Source organism: Anolis sagrei, chromosome Y, assembly GCF_037176765.1.
Source record: "Anolis sagrei isolate rAnoSag1 chromosome Y, rAnoSag1.mat, whole genome shotgun sequence".
NCBI lineage: Eukaryota > Metazoa > Chordata > Lepidosauria > Squamata > Dactyloidae > Anolis > Anolis sagrei.
In genome coordinates, this window is record NC_090035.1 from 64,913,433 (window position 1) to 64,928,654 (window position 15,222).

Consider the following 15,222-nt stretch of genomic DNA (forward strand, 5'->3'; position numbering starts at 1 on the left):
AGCTAGGAATTTTTTTTTCTTTCACCATCCTCCACTTTTCTTATAGTTTCTATTTGGGTAGCTAATCTATGCATAAGTCTGAATGAATTTTATTGTGATTGGCTTGCCCTAGAGTTGAAGGCACACAATAAGCAATTCAGAAGTGGCTTCTACAAGTAAATGTGGCCACCATTCAAATCAATCAGTTCTACTGAAGCTTTTTGTGATGGAGGTGCAATTGCTAGTGGGGATGTACCGAACTGGCCCAGTGATTCATGAGGGTTGGAAGGGTACATTGGCTAAAGTGTTCTGATTACCCAGGAGAGAAGAATTTACATGCCCAAGAAGCCAGCAGACACCCTTACACTCTCACCAAGAAGAAATGCTGAAATCTTGTTCCTGTTAAAACAAGGGGCTCTGGGTGGTGCAACGGGTTAAACCATTGAGCTGCTGAACTTGCTGACCTGAAGGTTGGCAGTACAAATCTACAGGATGAAATGAGCTCCCACGGTTAGCCCCAGCTCTTGCCTACGTATCAGGTAGAAAACATGCAAATGTGAGTAGATCAATAGGTATCGCCTTGGCGGGAAGGCACACAGGCACTCCAAGCAGTTATGCTGGCCGCTTAACAAGGAGGGCTCTATGGACAACACAGGCTTCTCAGCTTGGAAATGGGAGATGAACACCTCCCCCAGAGCTGAAGTTGAGCACTGCCTCCAGAAGCCAGAAATGAAAGGGGAACCTTTTGCCTTTGTCTGTGAATTTCTGTTCACTGTCTGTGAATTTCTGTTCATTGTATCAAGGCATTGAATATTTGCCTGTGTTTGTGTTTGTATATATGCTGTAATCAGTTCCGAGTCCCCTTGGGGAGATAGGGCAGAATATAAGTATTATTATTATCTTTATTTTTACCATTTAGAAGTACTTTACCACTTACTCTTTTATGAATTGCTAGGGTTCATGTGTATTGTGGAGGCAGGATTCTCAGGACTCATCTACAGATACAAAAATCTGAGGCCAGTCTGGAGCAGAAATGTACCAGATTGATCCATGGAGCTGTTCAGACACTCCTTTCCTACTAACAGAGATAGCAGGAATAAATCCAGATGATTTAATTGGTTCAGCTCAACTGTTAACTGTCCTGTTGCCTCTGTAGCTGCAGCAGCTGGCAGGAGAGCTGCAATGGGGACCTTGCTACCAAGACCGGAAAAGTGGATGGCAGCACTGGCCTTGTGGACAGCAGACTGGTTCACTTTGAAGCTGGTGTGCTGTCCGCACTCAATATAAAGGTGGGGCTGCTCTGGAGTTTTAGGTAGATTCCAGAGCATTCCCTAACTTTGCTTAATGCAGGTTTAAACCTGCTTGGCATGGTTTATCCCCTTGTTAAGTATTGGAAATCCCTGGACATTGTCTAGATATCCAAGGTTGTATTCGGTCCAGCCTACCTGGATCTCCACGTTCCCCCATACACTCCAGGTCGAGTGCTGAGATCTAGCGGAGGGATCCTCATTACTACTTGAGCCCTTTCCAACATGTACTTGGATAGGACCAGAGAAGCCTCCATCTCAGGAGCAGCATCAGAACTTGGAATTCCCTCCAAGAAGAATTAAGAGCTGCCCTGTCCCTATTAAGCTTCCGGAAAAGGGATCAAGACATTTCTATTTAAGAAGGCCTTTAACTGAGTCACTGGAGGATAGGATGGAGTTTAATGCCTGTATATAGGGGGCTTATTCAGGGGAGGCGGTAATTGATTTTATTGAATATATGCTTTTAACATGTTTTTACCTTTGTATCTATATTTTAATGTTTGGATTGTGTGTTAATACGTTGTATGCCACTTTGAATCCACTTGCAGGGAAAGGCAGTTTACAAATATCTTAAATAAATAAAACATTTGGGTCCACTTTGAATTTACATAGATGTTTGCATTATAGACAGCCATGGCTTGAGGTGTGCCAGGTAAGTTCCTGTTCTTCAAAATGTACTACTAGACTGTTGCTGCATTTCTTGTCCTCTAGCCATCTCTCTTTGGTCCCTGGAAGCAAAATCCCTGAGTAGGTACCTGCTGTTGGTCTATATGTTGTGCTTTTGTGCCTATCTATATATAGGTGACTTCGGATACACAGGTGTCTTGTTATTAGTCAAGTTCAAGTTCAAGTTCAAGTTCACTTTATTACGGTCAATGACTAGCTCATCTGTTATTAGTCAAAATGGAGAATTTTGTCATTTAAACTCTTGGTTGCTGACAGTAGAGTAATTATATTTTCCCCTGTTATATTTTTTCAAAAATATGGCATTTAAAACAAGCAATCCAAACTATTACCAATTGAGATAATGCATCAGACAGAGAAAAGAGAACCAAATAAAGATGGAGCCTAAGCAGTAAGGCTGGAAAATAGAGCAATTCAGAGAAAGCCTGTAAAATGAGTGCAAACTAGAGGAAGAATTTGGAATTGGGCAGAAGGGATGGTTACACTGGGTAGGTGATCTCTCTTTTCAGTGATTGAAAGGTATGGATCAAATGTTGATTTATTTCAATCATGGTATGTTGACACACCATTCTTGATTTAATGATTTTTCTTTGGTTGGAACAACTAACAAGTTTTACTGCTTTTATCTCTGGCAAATAATGCAGCCATGAACATGAGGACTGTCCCTTTACTAAACAAGGCAATGTTTTACATGTGATCTTTGGAGCCTCCTCCTGATTTTCTGGTTTTGGTTTGTGCTATCTGTGTTCCATTTTGAAGGTGAATCAAATACGGTCATCATTGGATGGGGGCAGTCCATCTTTCAGAAGGTCGGTGTTTCATGCCATCTGAAGGTTGCATTTGATGCTGGACCAGCTGCCATTCACACATTGCCAATTTTGTATTTGGTCATCAAGTCAAGTGTACGAAAGTCATGTGGATGTATGTAGCAGCTCATAGCAAGTTTCTTTCTGTGGATAATGGTTCAGAGAGCATAATCCCAAACCTTGGCTTCTCTGTCTTGTATATCACTGATGTTCCTGGGATGGAAGGTAGGGTATTTTAGATGGAGGGTTTTATGGTGGGGTTGGAGGTTCAGGTTCCTATCTGGTTTGGAATGATCTTGGGACTGTTGGTGGCTCAGTTTCTTATCTTGGTAGAATTGATCACAAAAAGAATGATGTACACAATCAGAAATGTAAGGCCAATCCCTAATGCAGTGTGAGCCAGGTTGCGTGCCAGCCTTGAATTCTTCTGAGCAGATATCTTGTTTCCAACACGATTGGCTTCTTGAGTCTGGGGAGATAAAAAACAAGATAGGTAGTGGATTAGGAGACCTGGGGAATGGGAAAGCTGAATAACATCTCTGGCTGGGAGAGATACACAACGATGCACAATAAATCCTATTGACTCGGCTGTATGACATTTGCTACCAGCAAACCCATTGGCCTAAACTGAAACCTTTGCCTTAAGCTTCTAGAAATCCCCAGACTATGGGACTTGCTTTCAAGGAATAGATCAGGGGAGAAAAGTCCAAGGGGCTGTGGCGTAGTTGGCTAGGAGTCAGCTGCATTCAATCACCATTGACTGAAAGGTCATGAGTTCGAAACCAGCCCGAGTCGGAGTAAGCTCCCAACCATTTGTCTAGCTTGCTGTCAACCTTTGCAGCCCGAAAGACAGTTGCATCTGTCAAGTAGGAAATTTAGGTTCCACTTATGCAGGGAGGCTAATGTAACTAATTTAGGATGCCATAAAAATCTCCAGCAGGGGGTGAAAGAATGAGGAAGTACTCCATCAAGAACTCGATGTCACAAGTGGATTGTAAAGCAACAGCTCCCCTGGTGGCCGGAATTTGAGCATACCCTCATGAAGCTTAAATTGCCTCTCTGCTTGTTTATATATGTGCAATTCTATTGTCAATGTTTTAGTGGAAGTTGACCATAGTGACATACCTTTGGTGTACTTTGACCAACTTCCTTGTGTGATCAGAGTTTGCCAAAGTCCATCAGAAAACACAGTATTTTCTTTTGGTCATGGGGTTCTGCGTAGGAAGTTAGGCCCAATTCTATCATTGGTGGAGTTCAGAATGCTCTTTGATTGTAGGTGAACTATAAATCCCAGCAACTACAACTCCCAAATGTCAGGGTCTATTTCCCCCAAACTCCAACAGTGTTCACTTTTGGGCACATTGAGCATTTGTGCCAAGTTTGGTCCAGATCCATCACTGATGAGTCCACAGTGCTTTCTGGATGTAGGTGAACTACCACTCCCAAACTCAAGGTCAATGCCCACCAAATTCTTCCAGTATTTTCTGTTGGTCATGGGAGTTCTGTGTGCCAAGTTTGGTTCAATTCAATCATTAGTGGAGTTCAGAATGCTCTCTGATTGTAGGTGAACTATAAATTCCAGCAACTATAACTCCTAAATGACATAATCAACCCCTCCCAACCCCACCAGTATTCAAATTTGGGCATATTGAGTATTTGTGCCAAATTTGATCCTGTGAAGGAAAATACATCCTGCATATCAGATATTTACATTCTGATTCATAACAGTAGCAAAATTACGGTTATGAAGTAGCAATGAAAATTATTTTATACATAGTTTTATTTTATATGTATTTGGGGGTCACCACAACATGAGGAACTGTATTAAGGGGCTGTGGCATTAGGAAGGTTGAAAATACATCCTGCATATCAGATATTTACATTATGATTCATAACAATAGCAAAATTACAGTTATTTTTTTTATAAATGCTGTTTATTGAGTTTTAAACATATACATAATAAAAGTAAAAGTAAGTACAAAGAAAAAAGAAATACAAACATACACGATACATAATAGAACACTTCCTTCCGAGCAAAATTACACTTATAGCAATGAAAATAATATTATAATTGGCGGTCACCACAACATGAGGAACTGTATTAAGGGGTCGTGGCATTAGGAAGGTTGACAACCACTGTGCTAAACAATTTCAACAGGAAAAAATGCTTCTCTGATATTGTTTTGAATCCAGTTTTGAAAGTCAAAGGCTTCACCTTGGAGCAAATATTCTTAGAGCTAACATTTGGGAAGTTACATTAATTGCCTCATTGTCTTATATAGTTAAGAAGGAATAGCTCCACATTTCACCTTGACATGGAAACAGCCCTTTAGCTAAGATTTCTGCCTTGATGTTCAAACAGGAAATTATCTTCTTTTTCTGTGTGAGCTTGAATGGCAAGCTGTGAGAAACTCTGGTTGCTCGTTGATGCATATCTCCAGGGAAGCCCCCTGTGTGCTAGACTTTGGTCTCAAGAACCAAGGGTCTGGGACAATACTGAACGTAAACCGTATCACTTCCTGTTTTACAAAAATGTTCATGAAGAAAGGCTTTTAATAATATTCTGCATTGGGTTTTTTTTAAAGAGGTTTGTTTTAAGAATGCTTTTACTTCCATTTATGGCTTTCTTATCTCTTAACTTTTCCATGTGAATGCTTATCTGTGCTTGCTAAGATCAGTTACTTCACTGAATCCCAAGGATGCAGTAAAGCGGGTAGAATATAAAGAAAACAAAATAATAATAATAATAATAATAATACTTTATTTGTACTCCGCTACCATCTCCCCAAGGGACTCGGTGCGGCTTACATGAGGCCGAGCCCACAATACTTAAATTAAAGCAATAACACAACAATAAACAATTAAAATAAAACTCATAAACAAAAAAGCAATGACAATAACAGTAATACAACACACATTTTAAAATCTATGGCTGGGCCAAATGCAATTAAAAATTTAAAAATAATGCTAGGCATGAACAAGGTAGGAGAGATGTGGCGTTGGTGAAAGCATACAACCAATCCTAAATCAGTGTAAAGTGCATTTAGAGGACATAATTCTGAGGGTTCATTATTCTGGGAAGGCGCACTGGAATAACCATGTTTTCAAGCTCCTTCTAAAGACTGCCAAAGTTGGGGCATGCCTGATGTCCTTGGGGAGTGAGTTCCAGAGTCGAGGGGCCACTACTGAGAAGACCCTCTCCCTCGTTCCCACCAATCGCGCCTGCGATGGGGGTGGGAGCGTGAGCAGGGCCTCTCCAGATGATTGAAGAGATCATGTGGGTTCGTACACAGAAATGCGGTCACACAGGTAACCCACAAGTTGTTTGATTATGGACACTGAATACAAACAATTGTAAAATAAAGTTACATAATATTTTCTGATACTTAAGCCCCTGTCTCTGTGGCTACCTGGTTTCCAACATGTTCAAGAAGATTCCTTTATAGATCTCTTTCATTGTATTTTCCACTAAGATGTCAAGTAACTCTTTTTTTTAACAGACTGATGCCGAAAGCAGGCTTAATACCAGCAGAAAGTGAAGTTCTGCAAATAACTTACATTGAAAAATATGGCTGCCTACCTCTTGGGAGCAAGTTCCATAGTAGTTTAATTTCTATTCTGGCTATAGGATTGCAGTTGAAGGGGAACAACAAATGTAAGAAAATAATAAAGGCACAACTGCCTGCATTACTCAGAGTTACACTAGACTAGTGTAATGCCTCAATGAGAGCCAGTGTCATTTGAGCGTTGGGCTAGATCATGTATGGGTAAACCCAGGCCCCCGGGGGTTTGTGGGCAGATACGGCCCTTTGGGCTCTTTTCTCAGGCCCTTCTATCTTTCACCATCCTATCCTTCCTTCCTTTTCTCTTTCCTTCCTCCATCCCTCCCTCTCTTTTTGCTTTTCTCCCTCCCACCTACCCTTCCAACCTTTAGTCCTTCCTTCCCTCTCTTCATCTCCTTCCTTCCCTTTTGTCTTTCCTTTCTTCCCTCTTTCTGCCTGCCTCCCACCTTCCTTCCTTTCCATCCTTTCATCCTTCCTTCCTTCTCTATATACTCTTTCTTCCTCTCCCACCCATCCTTCCCTCCCTCCCACCCATCCTTCCCTCCCTTTTGTATTTCCTTCTTTCTCTCTTTCCTTCCTTTTTACCTCCCTCCCTTTCCTCCTTTTTTTCCCTTCCAACCTTCCACTCTTATTTATTTATTTATTTATTTATTTACGACATTTATATGCCGCCCTTCTCACCCCAAAGGGGACTCAGAGCAGCTTACAAGTAATATGTAAATACAATATATTATATTATTAGCATAGTACAATATTAGTATTCTGTATTACTTTATTGTACTGTACCATTATACTGTAATATTATTAGTAATATTACATGTAATATAAAATATATAATTATAATATCATATTATTAGTATTATATTGTATTACATTATAATATTATCAATATTATCAATATTATATTATTTATATTATATTATATTATATTATATTATATTATATTATATTATATTATTAGTACAGCACAGAAGACATGGTGAGACTGTCTTCCTGGCGTTCTCTCTCCACTCTGGTCCCAGAGCAGCAGTTGGTGCTGTGGGTGCTGATGACACCCTTTCATTCTTCCTTCCTTCCCTCTTTCCTCCCTCTCTCCCCCTTTCACCTCCCTCCCTCCCTTCTCTTCTGTCTTTCATTCCCTCCCTCTTTTATACTAGCAAGGGAAGCATCTGGCATGTCAGATTTTCACAGGGCCCTTCTATAGGCAGGCTCCATCCCTCTTTTTGTCTTCCTCCATCAAATTTCTGGTAGTGGTAGAGCAAGAGCTCCTTGAGGAAAAACTCATCTTCTGCTAGATGTGTGACTAGCTCCCTTTCCCCTATATCCCTCATTCATCATGTGCATGGAAAGACAAGTAATCCATACACATACAGGTAAAAAAGAGATTGAACAAGGGGTACTCAACCTGTCTCCATCATTGTGGAACTGACTATTTTCCAGTGTTTCTGTAATGTGAGTGAACAGAGTTGCAGTCCCAACTAGAATAGGCCCATTGAATCACTTGTTGAATGGTGAGTCAAAATGTAAGTGAATTCACTTTTTTCAGTGTTCACACTGTTATTATTTATTGTCACACTGTTACTATTTAATTGTCTTTTAACTTTTGTACTGCACTTTTTAAACATGTCTAGTGTGGATTGTTAGCTACCTTGAGTTCCCAAAGGGAGAAAGGTGGGGCATAAATAATAATAGTAATAATAATAGTCATAATAATAATAATAATAATAATAGGAGGAGGATAATAATAATAAAATATATGAGGATTTACAGATTGAACTGCAAAGACTCTGGCACAAGCCAGTAAAGGTGATCCCAGTGGTGATCAGCTCATTGGGTGCAGTTCCTAAAGACCTTGACCTGCACTTAAAAACAATCAGCACTGACAAAATTACCATCTGTCAGCTGCAAATGGTCACCCTATTCAGATCTGCATGCATTATTCACCAAGACATCACAGAGTCCAAGACATTTGGGAAGTGTCTGATGTGTGATGGAATACAAAAGCCAGCATAGTGATCTTGTTTGCTGTGAACTAATCTTGTTGTGTATCTAATAATAATAATAATAATAATAATAATAATAATAATAAACAGGATTGCAGAGAAACAACTGGAAAAGTTGACATGATATGAGGATTTAAAACTCAAACTGCAAAGACTCTGCAAACCAGTATAGGTGGACCCAGTGGTGATCGGCACACTGGGTGCAGTGCCTAAAGACCTTGGCCTGCACTTAAACACAATCGGCGGTGACAAAATTACCATCTGCCAGCTGCAGAAGGCCACCTTACTGGGATTTGCATGCATTATTTGTCGATACATCACACAGTCCTAGACAGTTGGGAAGTGTCCAACGTGTGATCCAATTCAACAGCCAGCACAGTGTCTGCTGTGGACTCATCTTGTTGTGTTTCAAATAATAATAATATAACCATTAGCTCAATTCATTAGTCAGACAATGGCCCAAACAGTACAAAGTTTTTTATATAAGGGAAATCACAAACCTATAAAACACCGGAACCCTCGGTGGCACAGTGGGTTGAACCACTGAGCTGCTGAACTTGTTGACCAAAAGGTCATCAGTTCAAAACTGGAGTGTGTTCCCGCTGTAAACCCCAGCTTCTGCCAACCTAGCAGTTCAAAAACATGCAAATGTGAGTAGATCAATAGGTACTCCTCTGGCAGGAAAGTAACAGCACTCCATGCAGTCATGCCAGCCACATGACCTTGGAGGTGTCTACGGACAACACCAGCTCTTTGGCTTAGAAATGGAGATGAGCACCAACCCCCAGAGTCAGACACATTTCCCCTTAATGTCAGGGGAAAAGGTTTACCTAACTAAAACACTAACAGAACTCAAACCCATATTTCACTTTACTATCTTTTGTTACACTGTCTAAAAGTCATGAACCCCTTTTGTGAAATGTAATAAACACCAGCAATCCCACAACGAATGCCTTGCATCAGAGAGCACGAGTGCATGTGAAACCATAAAAACACATTCTATCAAAGGCTGACCAAGATTGAGAAAGTCACAGATCACATGTGTCAAATACAGAAACTGTGTCGGCAGCTTAGTGGCCATTTTAGTTTTTTTTTTTGTGTGTGTGATGTCTACCCAGTACTGAATTTTGTTTCAGTGCATTGTGTTTGTGTGTGCAGGAAGGCGGAGGACTCCACCATGTGAGAAATATTCTGAAAATATTTCTGAAAAGTGGGTTTCTATTTCAAGTGGGGAGGCTGGGAATTGAGCCAAAACCAGAAAAAAACCCTCAGAAACACCCAGAAAAAAGTATCGTAAGAAATTTCAGCACAATAACAATTTATTTCCTACTAGCTGTATCTGCCACGCATTGCTGTGGCCAACCTTCCCTCCCTCAGAATTCCCCCCCCCTCTCCTCCTTCTTTCCCTTTTTTCTTTCCTTCTCTCCTTCCTTCCCTTCCTCTTCCCCTCCTTCTCTCCCTTTTCTTTCCCCTTTCTCTCTCCCCATTCTTCCTTCTCTACATATTCTTGGGCTGCAACTCCCAGCAGTCCTCCTTATCGATCTATCTACCTACTACCTATCTCTATCTAATCTATCTATGTGAAGGATTGCTGGGAGTTGCAGTCCAGGAATAGGAAATTAGAAATATGCAGGGATTGGGATGCTCTCAAAGAAATCCAAGGAGAAGAAAGCTTGCATCTTGGAAGCAGTGCCTGGTCTAGGGGATGCTGGGAGCTGTAGTCCGGAAGCAAGTGTGGATATGCTATTGTGTGTTTTGTTTGCCAGGGGAATCATTTTTGTACATGCTCTGTAGCATCTTTTTGCTATTTTGGCTTTTTAAGTCCCTTCCACTGTGTTTTTCTGTGTTTTTCTGAGTGATGGTCACCCATTGGCCTGATAGGTGTATTGTGTCCAAATTTGGTGTCAATTTGTCCAGTGGTTTTTGAGTTATGTTAATCCCACAAACTAACATTACATTTTTATTTATATAAATGTCCTAGAACAGGGGTCCTCAAACTAAGGCCCGAGGGCAGGATACGGCCCTTCAAGGTCATTTACCCGGCCCTCACACAGGGTCAACCTAAGTCTGAAACGATTTGAAAGCACACAACAACAACAACAACAACAACAATCCTATCTCATCAGCTAAAAGCAGGCCCACACTTCCCATTGAAATACTAATATGTTTATATTTGTTAAAATTGTTCTTCATTTTAATTATTGTATTGTTTTTAAGTGGGGTTTTTTGCACCACAAATAAGATATGTGCAGTGTGCATAGGAATTCATTCATGCTTTTTTCAAATTATAATCCGGCCCTCTAACAGTTTGAGGGACTGTGACCTGGCCCTCTGTTTAAAAAGTTGGAGGACCCCGTCCTAGGATATACAACATCACTTACCTTAATATTCTACTCTTTTACTGAAATGAGTCCCTAGCATGCTCTGAGAAATCATATTTTGAATGTTAAAGTATGTGAAGCGAGGGGTGCTAGAACATAAGGCGCGTGCACACACTTACCTTTACAGAGTAGACCAAGGCAGCAATCCCTAGAGGAAGACAACAGCAAAGAATAGTGAAGATGGAGTAAGCCATGTAATCAGGTTCAGAGATGGTCTGACCATGGGTGATGACAATGGTCTGAGAAGACTGAAAGCCTGGTTCACTGTTGATTCTTGCACCAGGTGGATTATAATAAGGCTGATACTGGGGTGGCATAGGCCCATCAGAAGCCTTAGAGTATGGAGGTGGATTCAGAACATCAGAAGTATCATCTTCCATACGCGTATACTTTGGATGACTCATGGTGCAGGTTTGCTCTTCTTGCTTGGTCTTTCCTCTTTTCTGAGTTTTCCACAGCCCTCTTCAACTTCACCCTTTGTCTACAGTTGGATGTCTTGACTTTGATGCCTTCTTTGCCTTCCTTCTTTGATGAAACTCAGGAGCCAACAAGGGCAGCTCTTCTTCCCCGGGATGCTTTCTTTTGCAATGCAACTGTTCTGTTTAAGAGCTCAAGGGACTCTGAAAGACTGCTGTGGCTTGTGAACAGAATGATTTCACTGTGCTTCGCAGCCTGGAGGAATGAGGGGGTAGAATGAGGAATTAGGCAATGAGTAACTCTGACCAACATGTTTGTACTGGTTGGGGGAACTCCTGCAAGAGCTTAATACACAGACAGGCATTTATCTTCCACCACATCACAGCTAGGCCAACTTAATCCTGTAATTTTGCCAAGGATAATTTTGTATATCTTGTCTTTTCTGTAGTTGAAGGCTTATCACTGCTTCCTGCATGCATTGGCCCTTTTAAGGGTAATTTCTGGTTGAAACACACCAAGAAGTTTGCAGTTTGTTCTAGGACATACTAGAAAAACACCCCTGCCCATTGTCCTACAATGTCAGTTCTTGAACAGAGGCTCTTAGCAATGTAAAACATGAAAAAATAGTAAACTTTGTCCAGTTTTCATGCAGCCTTAGTGCTAATGTGGCACTTAAATAGCTGCTTTGAGAGTTGGAGGTCAGCTGTGACCAGCAGTGCTGTGGAATTTGGAGAGGCACGAATGGAGGGAGAAAGAGAGAAACGTGCCAAGAGGAAGGCCAACTATGACAGAGACCACCTTCCTCCTGGAAACCAATGCCCTTACTGCAGGAGAAGATGCAGATCAAAAATAGGGCTCCACGGTCACCTACGGACCCACCAGCACACTGATCTTGGAAGACTATCCTACTTGGACAATGAGGGATTGCCTAAGTAAGTAAGTAAGTAAGTAAGTAAGTAAGTAAGTAAGTTTGAGGGCCCTTCCACATTTTGTCAATTGGGAGTTGTAGTTGCTGGGATTTATAGTTCACCTACAATCAAAGAGCATTCTGAACCCCGCCAATGATAGAATTGGGCCAAACTTCCCACACAGAAACCACATGAACAACAGAAAATACTGTGTTTTCTGATGGTCTTTGGTGATCCTTCTGACACCTCCTCGCAACCCCTTCAGGGCTCCCAACTCCCAGGTTGGGAAATGCTGTCCTAAATCATCTTGCTTCATCCTGCCTTCTGTCCATCCTTGACCATTGAAAAGCCACTGCAGCCCCCCAACAGGGCTTGACATCTGCCTAGGGATGGAAGTTTTGGATGGAGTTCAATTGACTTGTGATTATCAACCTTCCATTCCATCCTAAGCAAATAATAATAATAATCATAATCATAAAAGCCGGAAAAAGTTACATTGAATGAACATGCCAAACTTCTCTGGGACTTCTGGATTCAGACAGACAGAGTTTTGGAGCATAATACTCCTGACCTCACAATCGTGTTAAAAAACAAATTATGGCTTGTCGATGTTGCAATCCCAGGTGATAGCAGGATTGCAGAGAACAACTGGAAAAGCTGACACGATATGATGAATTAAAAATTGAACTGCATAGACTCTGGCACAAACCAGTAAAGGTGGTCCCAGTGGTGATTGGCACACTGGGTGCAGTGCCTAAAGACCTTGGCCTGCACTTAAACACAATCAGCGCTGACAAAATTGCCAGCTGCCAGCTGCAGAAGGCCACCTTACTGGGATCTGCGCATTATTCGCCAATACATCACACAGTCCTAGACACTTGGGAAGTGTCTGATATGTAATCCAATTCAACAGTCAGCAGAGTGTCTGCTGTGGACTCATCTTGTTGTGTTTCAAATAATAATAATAATAATAATTATTATTATTATTATTATTTATATCCCACCACAATCTCCCTGAAGAGATTTGGGCGTACACTTAAACCTAAGTTATATTACTTAGGGTTAAGATGCTTAAAGGAGGCAGTTGTGAGACCGATATGTACTAACAAGATTCTAACCATTATGTATAACTTAGTATCTTATCCTTCCTTGCTAAGATACCAAAGTAACTTAGGGCCCTGCCACACAGCCCTATATCCTAGAATATCAAGGCAGAAAATCCCACATTATCTGAGTGCGGACTCAGAGCCCTTCCAGACAGCCATATAATCCGGAATATCAAGGCAGAAAATCCCACAATATCTTCTTTGAACTGGGTTATTTTAGTCCACACTGTCATATATTGTTCAAAGCAAAAAATGTGGGTTTTTATTCAGCGGCAATGACACTGTTCTTCTTGTTCAGATCAATTGCAACAAGGGTAACAAGAAAGGAGGGCTCTTCCATTATCTCCTTGTTTATGAGTTTCCTATAGACTTCTGACTGACTGTTTTTGGAGGAGAATTTTGGACATGTTCCTAACCTGCTTATAAACCTCTGGAAGTGACAGATTCTTATCTGGCATTATGCAAAAGATCTGTTCTTATCATGGCTGTTACAAAATATGTTTTTCCAAACCCAGGGTCAAAGACTGTGCTGTTTGCATTTTTTTTAAAAAAAATTACCAATCACAAAGCTCTGGGATAAAGGTGGGGAAGTGATGCTACGAGATGACAAATGAGGATTTGTCAAAAAGGAACTGTTTTTCCCCACCCCCAGATGTGGCAAGTCCGGATCTTTTCAGGTCAAACCTGAGACTTTGAATCATTACAAGCCAAAGTGTACAACTTTCAATAGTATCTTTATAGACCTATAAGAGAGATAATAATTGTGTATTCAGAGGGCTATTACATACTGGTCCCCAAGAAGAAAATTCTGACCATTCAACAGCCCACTGTGAAGAATTTGCATAGCACTTTGCAGATAAAGTCACTCAGATCCAAACTGACTTGGATGCTGTTATTGATATAGTTCCAATGGATGTAGCCCTTGCTCATGCTTGTCCAGTGTTGATGGATACCTTTCAATTTGTGCAGCCTGGGGATATGGACAGAATCCTTGGAGAGGTAAGCGCTACCACATGTATTCTAGATCCTTGCCCTTCCTGGCTGATCAAACAGGCCAGAGGAGGATTGGCAGAGTGGGTGAAGGTGGTGGTCAATGCCTCCTTGGAACAAGACAAAATTCCAACTTGCTTAAAGGAGGCAGTTGTGAGACCGATATTTAAAAAGCCACCCCTGAACCCCTCTATAATGGACAACTATCGTCCAGTGTCCAACCTTCCCTTTCTGAGCAAGGTTTTGGAGCAGAGAGCTAGACAGGGGAATGTGTCCCTGTTGGTTCTCCCAGACTCCTCAGCAGCTTTTGACACCACTGACCATGGTGTCCTTCTAGATCAGTCTTTCTCAACCTGGGGGTCAGGACCCCTGGTTGCCAAAAGACCATTAGAAAACACAGTATTTTCTGTTAGTCATGGGGGTTCTCTGTGGGAAGTTTGGCCCAATTCTATCATTGGTGGAGCTCAGAATGCTCTTTGATTGTAGGTGAACTATAAATCCCAGCAATTCCAACTCCCAATTGCCAAGGTCTATTTTCCCCAAACTCCACTAGTGTTCACATTTGGGCATATTGAGTATTTGTGCCAAGTTTGGTTCAGATCCATCATTGTTTGAGTCCACAGTGCTCTCTGGATATAGGTGGACTACAACTCCAAGACTCAAGGTCAATGCCCACCAAACCCAGTATTTTCTGTTGGTCATGGGAGTTCTGTATGCCAAGTTTGGTTCAATTCTATCGTTGGTGGAGTTCAGAATGCACTTTGGTTGGGGATGAACTATTTTTTTTTTGTCGTGTCTATAAATCCCAGCAACTACAAATCTCAAATGACAAAATCAATCCTCCCAACTCCACAAGTATTCTAATTAGGGCATATCGGGTTTTTGTGCCAAATTTGGTCCAGCAAATGAAAATACATCCTGCATATCAGATATTGACATTACAATTCATAACAGTAGCAAAATTACAGTTATGGAGTAAGAATGAAAATAATTTTATGGTTGGGGGTCACCACAACATGAAGAACTGCATTAAGGGGTTGCGGCGTTTGGAAGATTGAGAAACACTATTCTAGATCAT

At 41.2% G+C, this 15,222-nt stretch overlaps 1 protein-coding gene and 1 long non-coding RNA gene across 2 annotated transcripts in view; one reads left to right on the forward strand and one right to left on the reverse strand.

Moving 5' to 3' along the window:
• Nucleotides 1–2,131: 2,131 nt before the first annotated feature.
• LOC132780245 (uncharacterized) lies at nt 2,132–11,507 on the reverse strand. The gene is made up of 2 exons (XR_010908830.1): nt 10,843–11,507; nt 2,132–3,245 (listed from the first exon to the last, which is right to left on the reverse strand). It is a non-coding gene; the product is annotated as an uncharacterized lncRNA (long non-coding RNA).
• Nucleotides 11,508–13,877: 2,370 nt separating this feature from the next.
• The window catches only part of LOC137095478 (neural cell adhesion molecule 2-like), an 83,423-nt gene continuing 82,078 nt past the window's right edge, over nt 13,878–15,222 (forward strand). The window contains exon 1 of the mRNA XM_067462202.1: nt 13,878–14,153. The gene's annotated coding sequence lies outside the window, so the exon portion shown is untranslated. The remainder of the gene's footprint in view (nt 14,154–15,222) is intronic.